We start from the raw sequence: 18,601 nt of genomic DNA on the forward strand, positions 1-18,601 counted from the left end.
GGGGGGCAAGAGGCGTCCATGTCTCGATAGTCAAAAGGCATGGTATATATAATATTTTTTTCTCCACATTATTTGGAGGCAACTGCCCCCCCCCCCTCGCCACCCCCAGACGACGCCCCTGCTGGTACATATGCAGGGTACTGATTTCAGATAGATAGATAATTAGTTATTTATTGCAAAAAATGTCAGAAGGTTATGACAACAAACAAAATAACACTTTTGACCTATAAATGAACATTTCGGCAACGTACGCAAAATAAAATTAAAAACAATATATATAGAATAAGAAAAAACCAGCCTTTCAATAAATTTGGGGGCATACGAGTAAGGCCCAAAAGTAGATAAATCCCTCGATAGTAATGATTAAATCAGACTGAAATTAAAAGAAATATCTTATAATAAAATTAAAAAGTGTAACTCCCGATACCGGTTTCCTTTTCGCAACCTAGCTTCTGTGCCAAACAGTTTTTGAGATATATTAAATAGCTCTAGAAGGGCTAGAGAAATAACGAATATTATTTTATGTAAACTGAAGACCATAACAAGAAAAAATGTCGTGGCGAGGCAATAGCATCCTGCTCTCCCTTCTTTTATGGATTTCAATTAAATTGGTGCTCACCCCTCGCCCTCGGGATGTAACATTCAATGTTTCTAAATCCAATTCTATCAGTAGTTTATTCCGCACCAGCGAATTTGTACCCATTAGCTCCAAAACCGCACGCGTCAAAAGTAACGTTTGGAGTGCTAAAGGGAATAAGGATTTGGTTTATTTAATATAAATCATTCTTGCTATTTGAAATGAAACAACCGACTAAAAGCCCTTGGAGCTCCCTTTGCTGTTGTTACAGCATAACTTAAAGTAAGAGTAGCCCAAAATATGAATGGATCCCATCTGCTACCTTCCTCCGTCAAATGGACAATAGCAATCAGCAAGACATTGAAAGTAGCTTAAGAAATAATAAAATAGTAAAGATATTTTCGTGTTGTCTTGAAAAAGCAATAACTAAATACCCTCTGTTTGAATCTTTTCCACTATTTCCAAAACCTTAAGGAAATATTTTCGATATTGATCAAGAAATTTGTAAAAAAAAGACCTACCATATATAGTCTCAATTTAATTTGAAAAATTTTGCTTCAGAACCCTTGAATAACCACTATATATGCGCTATAAAAATGTTACAAAATTTGTTTTCTTGACAGAAGTAAATAGTGAGATCCAAACTCAAAACATGCAAAAATTACCGAAGGCAGAGAGTAGGCTGTCCTTCCGAAAATCTGTTTTGAGTGTTATAATCGATTTAGCGTTTTACATAAATTAAATTAAAATAAACAAGTTTTTTTTCGACTGAAAGTAAGGAGCAACATTAAAATTGAAAATGAATGAAAATTATTCCGTATGTGAGGGGGGCTACCAACTTCTCAATCCCTCACTCTTTGCTCTCAAGTTCGACATCTCTTTCCAATTTAACTGCTCGTATGTTTGAGCAGTCGTTCTTGAAGAATTAGGACTAAAAGTCTAACTTGAAATTAAAGAGCGATGAGTTGAGGAGGGGGCAACTCTCTCTAATAGGATGTAATTTCTGTTCGCCTTATGTTTTAATGTTGCTCTTTACTTTCAACTGAAAAAATCGTTTTTTTTATTGAATTTCTGATCATTTTTTAATCATGTCTAGTTCTATGATACATGTATAATCAAAGGATGAATTAGCCCGTGAAGTCTCTTAAAAAATTCGCATGATTGGAGCAATTGTTTGGACCCGTCGCCCCTCCAAAATCACCATAATAACCAAGATTATTGAACAAAAGAAATAAAAATTAACCGATTGTTTCATGCACAAAGATATTCATTCCTGGAAGTCTAAGCAATTTTTGGTTTGCTAATATCATAAAACAGAAAATGTTAAAAATCTATTTCATTATCTATAAAGAGCAAATGATGCTCTGGCCTTAAGGAGGCTTAGGGGGCGTAAACCATACTCTTGTTTGTGGAAATTTCTGTTTGTTTTGAGTTTTAATTAATTGTTCATCGTAATTAATTTTTGTTTTGGGTCCCATCTATTTGTTTTTAGTAATTTATGTTTGTGTTAAATACAAATTATTATGAATATATTTCTGCTCGTCGTTGGTTTCAAATAGTTCCTTACCTTTCTTTGAAAATTTTCTTTTAAGAAAAAGGAGTACCCCTTCCTCCGAACGCTAAACTTAAATTCCTCCGCTTTCCTCTTCTCTTCGTTTTTACAACTATACTTGAAAGTTTCAACTACATCCCCCAAGACGTTTCCAAAATATTGCGCACATGCTATTTCATTGACCTTGGTACATATAATGTCTTTCTATCTAACTTTGCCCCCTCCCCAAGTCAAATTTCAAATCCACTTGACCACCCTCCAACACTCCCTCGGTGTTTCAGCTTGATCCCTAAAACCCTTAATTCCGGTCTGGGGATATTGCAGATACGGTGTTTTACTAACATAGCAGCATCCCCCTTTATAATAGGTCAGTTGACAACCTGTTCCTTTAGCTCAACACCCCCCTTAATATTTGCCGTAAGTTTCAACTTAATGCCCTCAGCCATTCCTGAATTATTGTAGATAAGATATTTTTGAGACCCAGCGGCAAATAGTGTCTTTTGATTTTCCTTGTTACTTAAGTATACGTAAATATAAGTCTCATATGAGCTTTTAGTGTAAAAACGTTATTGTGTCGCAACTGGAGACGAAACTGCTTAATCCCTTCCCCCTCCTCCCGATATTGAAGTTGAACTTTCCTTACCCCACTTCTCCTTTGCCCAAATGCACTGAAAGTTTCAATTCCACCTTCCAAGCCATTCCCAAGATATCGCATCCATGGAACTTCTATAAACTGGTTACACCTAGTATTTTTCGATTTGCCTCTGCTCTCCTCTCCAAGTGAAAAACTTGAATCCGCTCGATCCCCCTTGCCCTTTTCCAATATTCCGTTGAAGTTTTAGCTTGATCCCAGAAGCCGTTCCCGCGATATTGTAAATAATTTGAAAAATAAATTGTAAATAGCGCCTTTTGATATATTCGAGTGGGCTTGTCGTTACCAGAGTTTACTCTTAGAAAACACCGGGAATCTTGGAATAGCGAGCGGTCTGTAAGAGCTCTCTCGAAATATTACAACTTAAAAATAAAAAGTTTTCAGTCAATTTCTAAGCCCCCCTAACCCCCCTCCCCCTCAGAGGAAAATGTTTGATAATTTGAACCACAGAACAACCCCTTAAAGTTCCAAACTGATCAGACAACCATGATCAAACATTCCCACCCCTTTTCAGAGGCAACGCTATAGCGTTGCCTATATTAAAGACCACACGGCTCCAATGTTTTATTATTTATTATTGTCATTTTTTTCCCAGAGGCACTTTATATGGAAGGGGTTGTCGTATAAACTTCAAAGGGGGCTCATTCGATTGGAAATCGAGAGTTCTAGTGCCCTTTTTAAAGATCAAAAGTGATTGGAAGGCAACTAACACCCCTTCCACGCCCACCAGTTCCACAAACACATCCAATCAAAATTTGTGATAGCCATTTTGTTCAGCGTAGTTGATTTCCAAATAGAAATTATGTTTTTGAGGAGGACGCACCCCCACAGCCCTCAGAACAAGGGTTGTAAGTTATGCCCTGGGGCATATAAAGTTTTTATAGAAAACGTTGTCGTAGAAACTTCAAAAAGGACTCATCTGTTGGAAATTCAAAGTGCTAGTGCCCTTTTCAATAGTCGAAAGTGATGGAGGGATACTAACCCCCCACTCACGCTCATCTTTTCCCCAAACACATCCAATCAAAATTTTGAGATAGCCATTTTGTTAAACGTAGTTGAAAACTTTGTAAATTAGGTCTTTGAGGATAACAACCCACCCCCCCCCCCCCACAGCCCTCAGGGTAAGGGTTGTAAGTTGTGCCGTTTGGGAATTCAAAGTTTTTATAGAAAGTGTTGTTGTAGACACTTCAAAAAGAGTTCATTTAAGTGGAAATTTAAATGGCTAGTTCCCTTTTTAATAGTCAAAAGTAATTGGAAGGCAAAGGGCACCCCTTCCACGCCCACCATTTCCCCAAACAAATCCAATCAAAATTTGGATATAGCCATTCTGTTCAACGTAGTTGAAAGTTCTGGATATTGTATGTTTGAACAGGACACTTCCCCCACAGTCTTCACGGCAAGGGTTATAAGTTATGCCCTGAGGGCATAAATGGTTCTTATGGAAGGAATGCTCGTATAAATTTCAGAGAGGGCTCATTTGATCGAAAATTCAAAGTTCTAGTTCATTTTTTAAGAGTCAAAAGAGATTGGAGGGTAACCAGCCACCCCCCAAACCCTTTTTCCCAAATTCATCCAATAAAAATTTTAATATAGCTATTTTGTTAAAAATACTTCAAAGATCATACAACAAAAATTCCACTGTCGACACAACCCCCAGGGGCCCAGGGGCAGGCGTTGTAAGTTATGCCCCTGGGGCCATATATCATATATGAGTCTTATGGAAGGGATGCTCGTATTAACTTCAAAGACGGCTCATTGGATTGGAAATTGAAAGTTCTAGTTCACTTTTTAAGAGTCAAGAGACTTAAGAGCAACTAGCCCCCCTAACGCCCTTTTCCCCCCAAACACATCCGCTACAAATTTTGAGATAGCCAGTTTTTTTTTAGAAATTGTTCAAAAATGAGATAACAAAAACTCCCCCCAGGGCCCGGGGGATAGGCGTTGTAAGTGTTGTCCTGGGGGCGTATATTGTTTTAATGAAATAGATGCTCGTATAGACTTCAGAGAGGGCTCATTTGATTGGAAACTGAAAGTTCTACTTCAATTTTTAAGAGTCAAAAGATATACGAGGGCAACTAGACCCCCCCCCACACACCCCTTTTCCCTCAATCCCATCCGATAAAATTTGTATAATAGCCATTTCATTTAAAATATTTCAAAGGTCGAAGATAAGATAAGAAAAGAATTCAAAGATAAGAAAAAATCCTTTGTCGACGCTACCCCCCAGGGCCCGGAGGCAGGCGTTATGAGTAATGCTCTAGGGGCATATATAGTTCTTATGGAAGGGATGCTCGTATAAACTTCGGAGGGCTCATTTGATTGGATACTGAAGGTTTTGTTCACTTTTTAACAGTCAAAAGCGATCGGAGGGCAACAACCCCCCCCCCTTCACGCCCTAAATGTATCAGATAAAAATTTTGAGGTAGAAATTTTGTTAAAAATAGTTCAAAGGTCAAATAACAACAAATTCGGTGTTGACGCAGACCCCAGGGCCCAGGGGTAGGCGTTGTAAGTTATGCCCCTGGGGCATATATGGTTTTTATGGAAGGGATGCTCGTATATACTTTATAGAGGGCTCATTTGATTGGAAATTGAAAGTTCTAATTTCCTTTTTAAGAGTCAAAAGTGATTAGAGGGCAGCTAGCCTCCCCCTACACTCCATTTATTTTTTTCCCCAGAGGCACTTTACATAGAAAGGGTCATCATATAACTTCCAAGGGGGCTCATTCGATTGGAAATCGAGAGTTCTAGTGCCCCTTTTAAGTGTCAAAAGTGATCAAAGGGCAACTATCCCCCCCCCAAATCATTTTTCCCCAAATAAATCTGATAAAAATATGAGGTAGCCAATTTGTTAAAAATAGTTCAAAGATCATATAACAAAAACTCCTTTACTTATGGCCATTTCCTTAAAAATAGTTCAAAGGTTAGATAAGAAAAACTCCTGTGTCGACACAACCCCCGAGGCCCAGGGCAGGCGTTGTAAGTATTGCTGTGGGGCATGTAGGATTCTCATGGAAAGGTTGCTCGTATAAACTTTGGTGAGGGCTCATTTGATTGGAAATTGAAAGTTCTTGTTCACTTTTTAAGAGTCAAAGGAGATCGGAGGGCAACTAGTCCCCCTCTCCACGCCATATTTTCCTCAAACCCATCCGATAAGAATTTTGAGAGAGCCATTTTTTTTAAATAGTTCAAAGGTCAGATAACAAAAACTCCCGTGTCGATACATCTCCCCTGGGCCCGGGGGCAGGCATGGTAAGCTATATCCTGGGGCCGTATGTGGTTCTTATGAAAGGGATGCTCGTATAAACTTCAGAGAGGGTTCATTTGAATGGAAATTAAACGTTTTAGTTCATTTTCTCAGAGTGAAAAAAGATCGGATGGCAACTAGCCCCCCCCCCACCCTTCAAGCCTTTGGGTTTATCGGATGGGTTGAAACCCACCCGATAAAAATTTGAGGTGACCATTTTGTTAAAAATAGTTAAACCATGAGATATTAAAACTCCGGGATCGACACAACCCCCCAGGTCCCAGGGACAGGCGTTGTAACTATACTCTGGGGATATATATGGTTCTTATAGAAGGGATGCTCGTATAAACTTCCGATAGGGTTCATTTGATTGAACATAGAATGTTTTACTTCACTTTTCTAGTTTGAAAAGAGTCAAAAGAGACCGAAGTCTAATTAGACCCCCACGCCCTTTTTCCCCAAACCCATGCGATAAAATTTTAAGATAGCCATTTTCTTCAAAATAGTTCAAACATCAGATAATAAAACTCCGAGGTTGACACAAACTCATTTTTTCACTTTGATATTGTTACTTTGATACCAGTTTTGATACTTTGATGAACATTTGATTTTTTTTTAAGTTTGATTTTGTATTAAGGAACTTTAGAAAACTTGAAACTTTTTGCAATCAAAAACGAATGAAATTTAATTAAAAAAAAACTTTCCGAAAAATAAGTTTTTCAAAGAAAAGTAAAGGCCATTTTAACTTAAGCTCAGGAGATACAAATACCTGTCAAAATTCAAAATCAAATCGACCAGAAACTACTATTAAAGAATAAATAAAACCCAAAACGAACAGAAATTAAATAAACAATCATAGCAAAAAACATACAACAAGTAATAATATTAATGAATAAATATATCTTAATGGGAGTAATGCTTAGATTGAATATGAAAATCAAGCTTAAAACGAAAAAAAATATTTTCCTATTGAAGTAAAAATGAAAAGTAAAACGAACAGAAATTAAATGAACAATCAATGCAAACAAACATACAATATATATTAATGTAAATTAATAAATAAATCTTAAAACGAGTCAAACTTAAATTGAACATACAGAAAAAACTTGAAACGAACAAAAATCAGTACAAAGAAGAGTTTTGATATCGCCCCCTTCCCTCACTTTAAAAGTCTATGATCTACTTCGTCATTGGCATTTTGCTAAAAACCTTACGTGTCTTTAACTGTCGTGGAAAGTATAAACAAAATCAAACTGAGTATTTGATATATAATGATATTAGTTGTTGAAAGATCCATCAGTTGAAAGAAAATATTTGTAATATAATTCGTTTTCAGCGAAGCCTCAATGACGCAGTAGAATTTTGGTTTTTATTTACAGATAAGGAAGGAGGCAGTATCCAAACACTTGATTGTAGTGAAACTATATTCGTCTTGAACAACTTTAAAAAGAGCTAATAAATTAAACTGAATATTTGATGTATAATGATATTAATTGCTGAAAGCTCATTAGTTCAAAATGTTACTATAATTTTAATATTTATTTTCAAAATTAAGTACAAAAGAAAATATTTGTCATAGAATTGGTTTTCAGTTTGGTTTTCAATTGGTTTGTCGTGTGACCAAATGACTCGATCGAAATGTTGTAATTGGAAATGAAATTTCATGATCAACCGATAAATATCAATGTAGCCTACCGTTCAATGTACATTTGCTATTGAAATTTAGAAAACTTCCAGCCAGCTTTGTTTTGGATTGGCGAGAAAATAGCTCCTGCTCATTAAGCTTAAATTGCACACCTTGAACCATATTAAGTCAGAAGAACCACAATCAGAGGCAGCGTTGCCCTAGTAAAAAGCCACGTGCCTCACTTATAGTATTCAGTTTTTTCCCCGACTACTTGCCATGGAAGAGGTGGTCATAGAAACTCGACAGCAATCTTGATTATATTTTGATTTTCTTCTATTTTGTTGTTGATATTTTAATAACGTAATTTATAAAAAATTACTTGAAAATGGTACCCAAGCCCTTTAGATAGTTTTGAAAGAGCGTGGGTGTAAGCCACGCTCTTATTTGTGATTAATTAAAAAAAAACTTTTTCCACAAAATAGGTTTTTCAAGAAAAAGTTAAGAACTCCATTAAACCAAAAATTAACAAAAATAGAATCGAATAATCTACCAAGCATACAACTACCACAAAACAGTATCAATAAATAAACAAAAACCAAAAAAAAAAAAAAAACAGAAATTAAAATAAATAACAGAGTCAAGCTCAAGACGAGCAGAAATTAATACGAGTAGGGTTCTAAACTCCATGCTTTCTAAAATCCAGAATATAATTTTTACTTTACTGAAGAAAATTATGAATTTACTGAAAAAAAAAGTTCATTGTCAGTTTAATATATATGTGCTGATATTTATTCCTTAAAATCTTAATTAATTTTTGATTTCTTAAAGTTTTAAAAGTGAAAACATTTAAACGAATCTTTTTCAGAAAAGTACAAATTATGTTCTCGCTTTTAGAAAGCATGGGGTTTAGAACCCTGTTCATATTAATTTCTGCTCTTTTTGAGTTTAACGAATGAGCCCTTTTTAAAGCTTCTACCACAAAACTTTCTATAGAAACCTTATATGCCCCAAAGGCATAACTTACGATCTTTGTCCTGAGGCCTACGGGTTGTCATCCTCAAAGACATAATTTTCAGATCTATCAACTAGGTTGAACAAAATAGCCATAAGAAAATGTTGATCGGAAATTTTTGGTGAATTGATAGTTGTGGGGTGGGGGGAGGTTGATTCTCCCTCCGATTACTTTTGACTATTGAAAAGGGCAATGTCCCTCTCAATTTCCAATCGAATGAGCCCTTTTGAAGTTTTTACGACAACGAATTTTCTGTAAAAACATTATATGACCCCAGGGCATAAATTTAAACATTAGCCCTGAGGGCTATGGGGGGGGGGGGTGTTGTCATGCTCAAAAATATAGTTTCTGGACCCTTCAACTACGTTCAACAAAATGGCTATATCGAAATATTAATCGGAAGTGTTTGGAGAAAGGATGGGCGTGGGGAGGGGGGCATTTGCCCTCTGATCGCTTTTGACTATTAATAAGGGCACTAGCCCTCTAAATTGCCAACTCAATGAGCCCTTTTTGAAATTTCTACGACAACGCTTTTTATAAAACCTTTTATGACCCCAGGGCACAACTTACAACCTTTGTTCTGGGGCTGTGGGAGGTTTGTCATCCTCAAAGACGTAATTTCTAGAATTTTCAGCTACGTTGAACAAAATGGCTATCTCAAAATTTTGATTGGGTGTGTTTGGGGTAATGGTGTGCGTTAGAGGGGGGTTAGTTGCCCTCTAATCACTTTCGACACAAAGGGCACTAACCCTTTCAATTTCCAATCAAATGAGCCCTTTTTGAAGTTTCTACAACAATACTTTCTATAAAAACCTTATGTACCCCCAGGGCATGATTAACAATCCTTGCTCTGAGGGTTCTGAAGGCGATATCATCCTTAAAGACCTAACTTCTTAAACTTTCAACTGTGTTGAAGAAAATGTATGTTTCAAAATTTTCAGTTGATATCTGTGGGGGAATGGTGAGTATGAGAGGGTGATTAGTTTCACGCTAATGACTTTAAACTATTAAAAAGGGCACTGGCCATTTCAATTTTCAATCGAATGAGCCCTTTTTGAAGTTTCTACGACAACTATTTCTATAAGAAACTTTACATACCCCCCAGGGCATAACTTACAACCCTTGCCCTGAGGGCTGTGGGGCGAGTGTCCTCCTCAAAGACATAATTTCCAGAACTTTCAACTACGTCAAACAAAATGGCTATCTCAAAATTTCCATTGGATGTGTTTGGAGAAAGGATGGGCGTGGGGAGGAGGGCATTTGCCCTCTGATCGCTTTTGACTATTAATAAGGGCACTAGCCCTCTAAATTGCCAACTGAATGAGCCCTTTTTGAAATTTCTACGACAACGCTTTCTATAATACCTTTTATGACCCCAGGGCACAACTTACAACCTTTGTTCTGGGGCTGTGGGAGGTTTGTCATTCTCAAAGACGTAATTTCTAGAATTTTCAGCTACGTTGAACAAAATGGCTATCTCAAAATTTTGATTGGATGTGTTTGGGGTAATGGTGGGCGTGAGAGGGGGGTTAGTTGCCCTCTAATCACTTTCGACACAAAGGGCACTAACCCTTTCAATTTCCAATCAAATGAGCCCTTTTTGAAGTTTCTACAACAATACTTTCTATAAAAACCTTATATTCCCCCAGGGTATAACTTAGAACCGTTGCCCTGAGGGCTCTGAGGGGTTATCATCCTCAAAGACCTAATTTCCAAAACTTTCCACTACGTTGAACAAAATGGCTATCTCAAAATTTTGATTGGATGTGTTTGGGGAAATGGTGGGCGTGAGAGGGGGATTAGTTGCCCTCCAATCACTTTCAACAATTAAAAAGGGCACTGGCCATTTCAATTTTCAATCTAATGAGCCCTTTTTGAAGTTTCTACGACAACTATTTCTATAAAAAAAAACTTACATACCCCCAGGGAAAAACTTACAACCCTTGCCCAGAGGGATGTGGGGGAGTGTCCTCCTTAAAGACATAATTTCCAGATCTTTCAACTACGTCAAATAAAATGGCTATCTCAAAATTTCGATTGGATGTTTTTGGGGAAACGGTTGGCGTGGAAGGGGTGTTAGTTGCCTTTCAATCCCTTTAGACTATTAAAAAGGGCACGAGCCCTTCCAATTTGCAATCGAATGAGCCTTTTTCGAAGTTTTTACGACAACTCCTTCGATATGAAGCGCCCTGGTCTAAAGAAAGAAACCAAAAAAAATAAATAATTTATTGTGCCAACATCGTTCTTTACTTAAGCATGCGCTATTGCGCTACTTATGATAATTGCTGTTTGTTTTAATTTTCATTTCAGTTTCTGTTACATTTTTTTTTTCTCTATTTATCCATTCCAATATTTGTTATTTCTAGTTCATTCATTTATTGAAATTTTTGTTCGTTATAAGTTTGGATTGTTATATGACTTTATTTACGCTTCACATAAGTTTAAAAATGGCTCTTTACTTTTGTGAAATATTTTGTTTTTGGTTAAAATTAAAGTAAAAAGATTAAAATTTGAACAGAAGAGAAATTATGACAGAAGAGAATAGATGAAGAAAAAAATAACAAACACAAAAACAAATAAACACGCACCCGTGATCTTTCTTCTGTCAAAAAAATACAAAAGCATCTGGCAAACAATCTGGCAAAAATTGCAGATAGGAGCTTGAAACGTCTACAGTAGGGTTCTCTTATGCGCTAAATCCGATGGTTGTGATTTTAATTAAGATTCTATTACTTTTAGGGGGTGTTTCCCCCTTTTTTTGACAATAAGGCAAATATTCTCCGGCTCATAACTTGATGGGTAAACTTGATGAAACTTATATATCTGAAATCAACATAAAAATCCGATTCTTTTGATGTATCTGTTGGTATCAAGATTCCGTTTTTTAGAGTTTCGGTCACTATTGAGCTGGGTCGCTCCTTACTTACAGTTCGTTACCACGAACTGTTTGATTTAAGGTTTTTCAATCAAGTACACGGCAAGCACCGTTTGGGCTGAATAGGAAACACTTGAGTAATTATTTATTTTTTTCTTAAACAGTTTTACTTTTCTTAAGCACTGATCTTGCACTGTGTGTGTTGTATCAATGAGTTAGGGATACACGAGGGGATAGAAACAATGGAAATAACAAATTTCTGATTTAATTTATTAAACCAGTTTATTCTGTTTCTCCATACACAGGTTGCACATAAAAATAACGACAAATTTTACAACTGTCCCAGTGATGTTGATAGTTGAGGTTTTAGAACTTTTGTTACGCTTCGTAGAATGCTCCAATTTCAACAGGGTTACGAGTATACCAAAACAAGAACCCATTGGTAAATTTTGCTTCTCTTATCCGGCGTGAACTATTATCCGGCGTTGCTCTCGAAATGTATTTGAGACCACCTGTAGAAAAGACGCTCGTACTTTTTTCTACTGATATTTTCTTTGGGTTTACCGATTTCAAGGTAATCTTCGGAGAAATTTTGAAGCAGAGAAATGGAAATACTGAAAGTAGGCCGACTTCCACTTCAACACTACTCATTCCTCCCAAAGCCATAGAAAAACCTTGTTTAAACCGGAGTAATTCTTAGATATTCAATATTGGTTGGAGAACTAAGGAGAGTTGTATCTCCTAAACCCCCCTAATGCCGACCTTACCAACAATTTTTTAGCCGAAACATAGGCCAGTTGTCATTTGTTTGAACCAAAAGCAAGGAGTTTTCATATTAATTGCTGAAGGACCGAAGCAGGTTCATGGCACTTACGACAGTCCCCTCTCGATCCGACCAAATTTTTAAAAGAATTTTAGGTAATTTCATTTTCATTGGTAAGCTTGAAACTTACGGAGTAATTCCCTTGGATAGTGTTGGGCGATATTGGATATCGATATATCGTACCAAATATCGATATCGAAACGTAAATATCGATATCGAAAACGATATTATTTCGGCTTTTTCCGGTATCTACCGGTGAACGTCCAGAAGAAAAGATCCAAGATAGAAAATAGTTTCGCAAATGGCAGAGTAGAAAAATAATGTATTCAATCCACTGAATCATATATGCTGATACACAGCATGCACAGGTGTATCCATAAGTTGACAAAGGCTGAAAGGCCTGTTCTTAAACTACGTTTATTGTGGGTGAACTCTAAAATGTTGCTGAGAACCTCTAAAAGTCACGTAAAATATATTCTAAGCTTATAGGCCTTACTCAGATCAAACAGTTTGTGGTAACGAACTGTAAGTAAGGAGCGACCCAGATGTATGGTAACCGAAACTCTAAGAAAATGGTTTTTAGGAACAATTGATACATCAAAAGAATTAGATTTTAACGGTGATTTAAAATATATAACTGTCATTACGTGCCATCCTACCCATCAAAAGAAACAAGACTAAGAACATTTGCCAGATTTTCAAAAAAAGGGGGAAATACCCCCTAGACGTTTTAAAACCATAATAAAAAACACTCAATCATATTCAGTGTATAAGAAAACCCTACTGTAGAGGTTTCAAGCTCCTAATTACAAAAATGTGGAATTTTGCATTTTTTGCCAGAAGAAATATCACGGATGCATGTTTATTTGTTGTTTTTTTTTCCCAGGGGTGATCTTATCGACCTTGTGGTCTTAGAATATCGGGAGAGGGCTTATTCGAACGGAAATTAAAAGTTTTAGTGCCCTTTTTAAGTGACCAAAAAAAATGGAGGGCAACTAGGCCCCCTCCCACGCTCGTTTTTTCCCAAAGTAACCTGATCAAAATTTTGAGATAGCCATTTTGTTTAGCATGGTCGAAAATATGACAACTATGTTTTTTAGGATGACTTAATCTCCCAAAGTCCCTGGGGGGAGGGCTGAAAGTTATGAACTTTACCCAATGTTAACATATAGTATTGGTTATTGGGAAGTATACAGAAGTTTTCAGGAGGGTTTTTTCTGGTAGTGGAGGGGGGTGGTCGGGGTTTATGCTGGAGGATCTGTCCATGAAGGAAGTTTTCATGGGGGAAGAGAAACTGCCATGAAGGGGGCGCCGGACTTGCCAGCATTATTTATTGGTTATTGGAAGTATACAGACATTTTCAGGAAGGATTTTTTTCTGGGGGGGGGGGGCTAGAGGAGAGGGTTACTCGGGAGAGTCTTTCTGTGGAGGATGTTTCTTTGGAATAAAAAATATTTCTAGGAAGTATGCACCTTATTTTCATGCATTATTTAAAAAACGATCAGAAATTAAATAAAAAAAACAAGTTTTTTCAACTGAAAGTAAGAAGCAACATTAGAACTTAAAACGAACAGAAATTATAATGTATATGAGGGGGTTCTCCCCCAAGTCAATACCTCGCTCTTTACGCTCTTTAATATTGAACCAGTGATCGTAGAAGATCGGGAGCGAGAAGTAACCAAAGATATTGGAGGGCAGCTAGCCTCCCTCCCACGCTCATTTTTACCCAAAGTCATCCGATTATAATTTTAAGATAGTCATTTTGTTCAGCATAGTCGAACAATCTAATAACTATGTCTTTGAGGATGACTTGACCCCCTACAGACCCCGGGGGAAGGGCTGCAAGTTATGAAAATTGCCCATTCTTTACATATAATATTGTTTATTGGGAAGTATACAGACGTTTTCAGGGGGATTTTTATGATGGGGGTCCGGTGGGGGTTACATGGAAGGATCTTTCCGTGGAGAAATTTTTCATGGGGGAAGGGAATTTTCCATGGAGGGGGATCCGGATGTCCCTGCATTATTTAGAAAACGATCAGAAATTAAATCTAAGAATGTTTTTTTTTTCAAATGAATTTAAGCAGTAACATTAAAACCATTTTTTTTCACCGACCTCACTGCCTTTCTTTGACGAAACGAATAAGAGTTTCAAGAGGGATCAGTCCTTTATCAGACAGTGAAAAACAAATACAAAAGTTATAGATATTTCGAAGACACAGTCGGTCTCCATCATCAGCAGGAATGCTCAAGTTTTATAATTAACACAAACTATATTTATACAGAAATAAATGTAATAACTTCCGGATCACTGAATATTGCCGGTCCATTGGCTTAAAATGTTCATTAACTGCTTGAATTCCTTAATCTTGCTTAAATTTATGTTGGATTCTTAATAGGGTTGGTAAAATCTTCTCCTACTTCTAATTGTAAACAAAATTTTGCTAAAATTTATAATTCTTATTTAAGTTGGTTTTCACAGACCACACTGCCTTTCATAGACTAAACCACACTGCCAAAAATATTCTGAAAAATTCAGAACTTTTGTATTTGTTTTTCACTGTCTACTAAAGGACTTATTCCTATTGTAACTCTTATTGGCTTCATTAAAACTAAAAACGACAGAAATTATTACATATATGAAGGGGGGTCATCCCTTCGTCAATACCTCGCTGTTTACGCTAAACTTCGAATTTGGTCCCAATTCTTTAAGAATGACTCCTGAATCAGAAAGGTCGTTTAATTAGAATAAATAGTTCTTTTAAAAGTACAATTTTTTTTTTAGCATTCTTGTCGTTTTTATTTCCTAGAAAAAATGTCCGGAATATGTATTTACTACTAAATATATGTGCAAACATCAGAAAAGAAAATAAGAAATGGAGCTAATTAGAAATTCTTCTGGATTTGTTCTCGTGCAAATAATATTTACCGACTTTTTGTTGCTCGTCATACCTATGGAAGAGAAATCCATTTTGAGCTAAAAAAAATTAGCAATCAAGATTTATCAAATCTTGGAACGATTCTTTGTGGCTCCAAAGGAAATCTCATTAAGGAAAAAAGAATGAAATGGATCGTCATATTGACTCCTTTTCAAAGAAAGTAAACAAGGCTTTTGTTTCTTCTTCTTGTAACTCGTCTTCTGTTTTCCGGACTTTTAACTAGAGTGGTTTCTGAAAAAGTTTAGGCTTCAACTAAACAGCATTAGCTTGTAAATAAATATATTATATACCATATTGCAAATAAGGCTTCCAAAATTCAAGTCTGAAAAAACTTTACTTGAAAGTCCAGTGCAACTGCAGTTGCAGTTGTTTACTTCTTAAAAAAACTCCTTTTTCCCATAACATTCATAACGGGATAAAAGTTTGCGATATTTGGATAGCCAATATGGTTTCCAGGACAATAAAAATTGTTTCAAACCTTTGCCCCCACCAAAAACTTGTGAAGGCTCCAAAAAAAGTGTTGGAAAAATCGTGAAATCTGCAAATTTTACCAAGATCCCAAAGAGCCTCTCCCCTGTGTTCGTGTCATACTTCCAGGTTACCTGTTTCAGTTTTCTACAATGCATTCTAATATACAGTTATAGGAACCGTCATTGTTGCTCGGGGTTGGAATTAAAAGAAATACAAGCAACAGCACTTAAGTTCAGTGCTGTTGCAGTGGCAGTTGTTTGACTTAAAAAAATTCCATAATTACGCTAACATTTTGCATAAAAATGTTGTTTAGATTGCAAAGGATTGCATAGTTCTGGAGCTTTTCTGGTTGAACAAACTTGTTGAAAGCTGGTTATCAAAATGATTACGCAACCATTGTATATATACATTTTAAATGAAATATTTGAGTACAATACCTAAAAATCCCCTCGTTTTGGTGATAATAGTGATAGGATCAACGTCAACCAAGTAACCCATTCCACCCCCCCCCCCGAATATCAACGTATTATCTCAAACATACGTAGGCACAAATTATGCTTACAATTTCTGTGTGGAAGGTACATGGGCTTGAAGCGGCATATATTCCTGGAAAATTTTCCTTTTGGCCTATAGTACTTGCCTCATACGTTTCAGGTAGATCTGAGCATTTTGGTTCAGAGCTCAGAAATAAAAACTCGTTAACATCATCATTCTCGGGATGCACTGATCCAAGGGTAGTGTTGGGCGTTATCTTAATTGAACGATATATCGATATTTTTACTTTCGGTAATCGATCTATCGAATCCGATATTTTTAGTCCAGAGGAACTTTTGGGTTTGAACTTTAGAAAGAAAATTCAATAACAAAATTTGCAAATAAAGAGTATTTTGCACGTTTTAATTTAAATTTTAGTTGCACATCCTCTAAATTTTTAATAAAATAAAGAAACTTCCATTATATAAATGAACATTACAAAAAAGCCTGATTTAGAATTACTCAGGCTCAGGATAAAGAAAAATAAATTACTGGCTATATTTGGCTATTCAAATCAGAAGCATGTCAATGTTTTCCCCAGAGACATGGTTCAGCCTTTCAGTGATTGAATAAACAAAATCGTTTTTTTCAACTGAAAGTAAGGAGGAACATTAAAACTTAAAAGAAAATAAATCTTCCCGTATATAAGGGGGATAACCCCTCCTCAATACCTCGCTCTTTGCGCCAAGGTTTCTTTTTGTATTTTAAAGATCTCCTGACTCTAATTAAACGCCTCTTGTGTTTCAAGAGTTGTTCTTAACAACTCTTGACAACTCTTAACAACTCTTAACAACTCTTAACAACGCTTAAATAATTGGGACAAAAAGTTAAAATTAGCGTAAAGAGCGAGATATTGAGGAGGAAGATCCACCCTCATACACGGAGTAATTTCTGTTCGTTTTTATGTTGCTCCTCGCTTTTAGTTGAAAAAAACTAATTTTTTATTATTTAATTTATGATCGTTTTTCACATAATGCTGGAAGATCCACCTTTTCTCTCCATGGAAAATCTACCCAAGAAAAATTTTTCTTGGAAAAATTCTCTCGCGTAAGGTCCTCCTTCCCCAAGACAATTCCATCCCTGCTGAAAGTGTCCCATAAAAAAACTTCTTGCGGCAATTCTGCCTGGAAAATTGTTTAACCTACTTTCGTTAGAAAAAAGACTCGTTTTTCTTTTAATTTTTAGTGATTTTTCAGATTATGCCAGAAATCCTCCCTCCGCGGAAAATTTTCCTGGAAATTCTACCCACCCAATGTCTCAATGGAAAGTTTCTACCACGTAAAAGTCCCCCATTGATAATCTCTCCTGCGGAAAATTAACACCCCCACGTAAATATCCCCAGACAACTTAAGTCCTTTGAAAATTTTACGTGGGCTATTTCCCTGGAATATCTTCATATATAAAATTGAATTGGCAAATAGAAAGTAGTTTAAATAAAATGAATTTCGTATGAGAATTCTGGTAAATTCCCCGTGTATAGTTTCCCTTTGAAAGTTCATCCCTGGAAACTTCCCTCCTCACGAAAATTCTCCCCTTAGAAAATCCCCCCGCAGAAAATTCTCCCCCCACCCACAGAAAATTACCCGCCCTAAAAATGTCTGTATACTTCCCAATAACAAATACTATATGTAAACACTGGAAAAATTTTATAACTTACAACTTTTTACCCAGGGACTTGCAGGGTCGTGTCATCCCCAGAGGCATGATTACTTGACCTTTCAAGTATACTGATCAAAATGGCTATCTGAAAATTTTGATCGGATGACTTTGGGAAAAAGGAACGTGAGAGGGAGGGGAAATATAGTTGCCCTCCGATCGTTTTGATCATAAAATGGGGAGTTAGAACTGTAATTTCCGTTTGAGCAAGCCCTTTCCAGTTCTTATATGACCATTGGTTCGATGCGATTTCCCTGGCAAAATTATGTCCCAATTATTTAAGCGTTGTTAAGAGTTGTTAAGAGTTGTTAAGAGTTGTCAAGAGTTGTTAAGAACAACTCTTGAAACACAAGAGGCGTTTAATTAGAATCAGGAGATCTTTAAAATAAAAAAAGAAACCTTGGCGCAAAGAGCGAGGTATTGAGGAGGGGTTATCCCCCTTATATACGGGAAGATTTATTTTCTTTTAAGTTTTAATGTTCCTCCTTACTTTCAGTTGAAAAAAAAACCGTTTGTTTCATTTAATCACTGAAAGGCTGAACCATGTCTCTGGGGAAAACATTGACATGCTTCTGATTTGAATAGCCAAATATAGCCAGTAATTTATTTTTCTTTATCCTGAGCCTGAGTAATTCT

Source organism: Artemia sp. Qi Xiang Cuo, chromosome 2, assembly GCF_049724085.1.
Source record: "Artemia sp. Qi Xiang Cuo chromosome 2, ASM4972408v1, whole genome shotgun sequence".
In the NCBI taxonomy this organism is placed as follows: Eukaryota; Metazoa; Arthropoda; class Branchiopoda; order Anostraca; family Artemiidae; genus Artemia; species Artemia sp. Qi Xiang Cuo.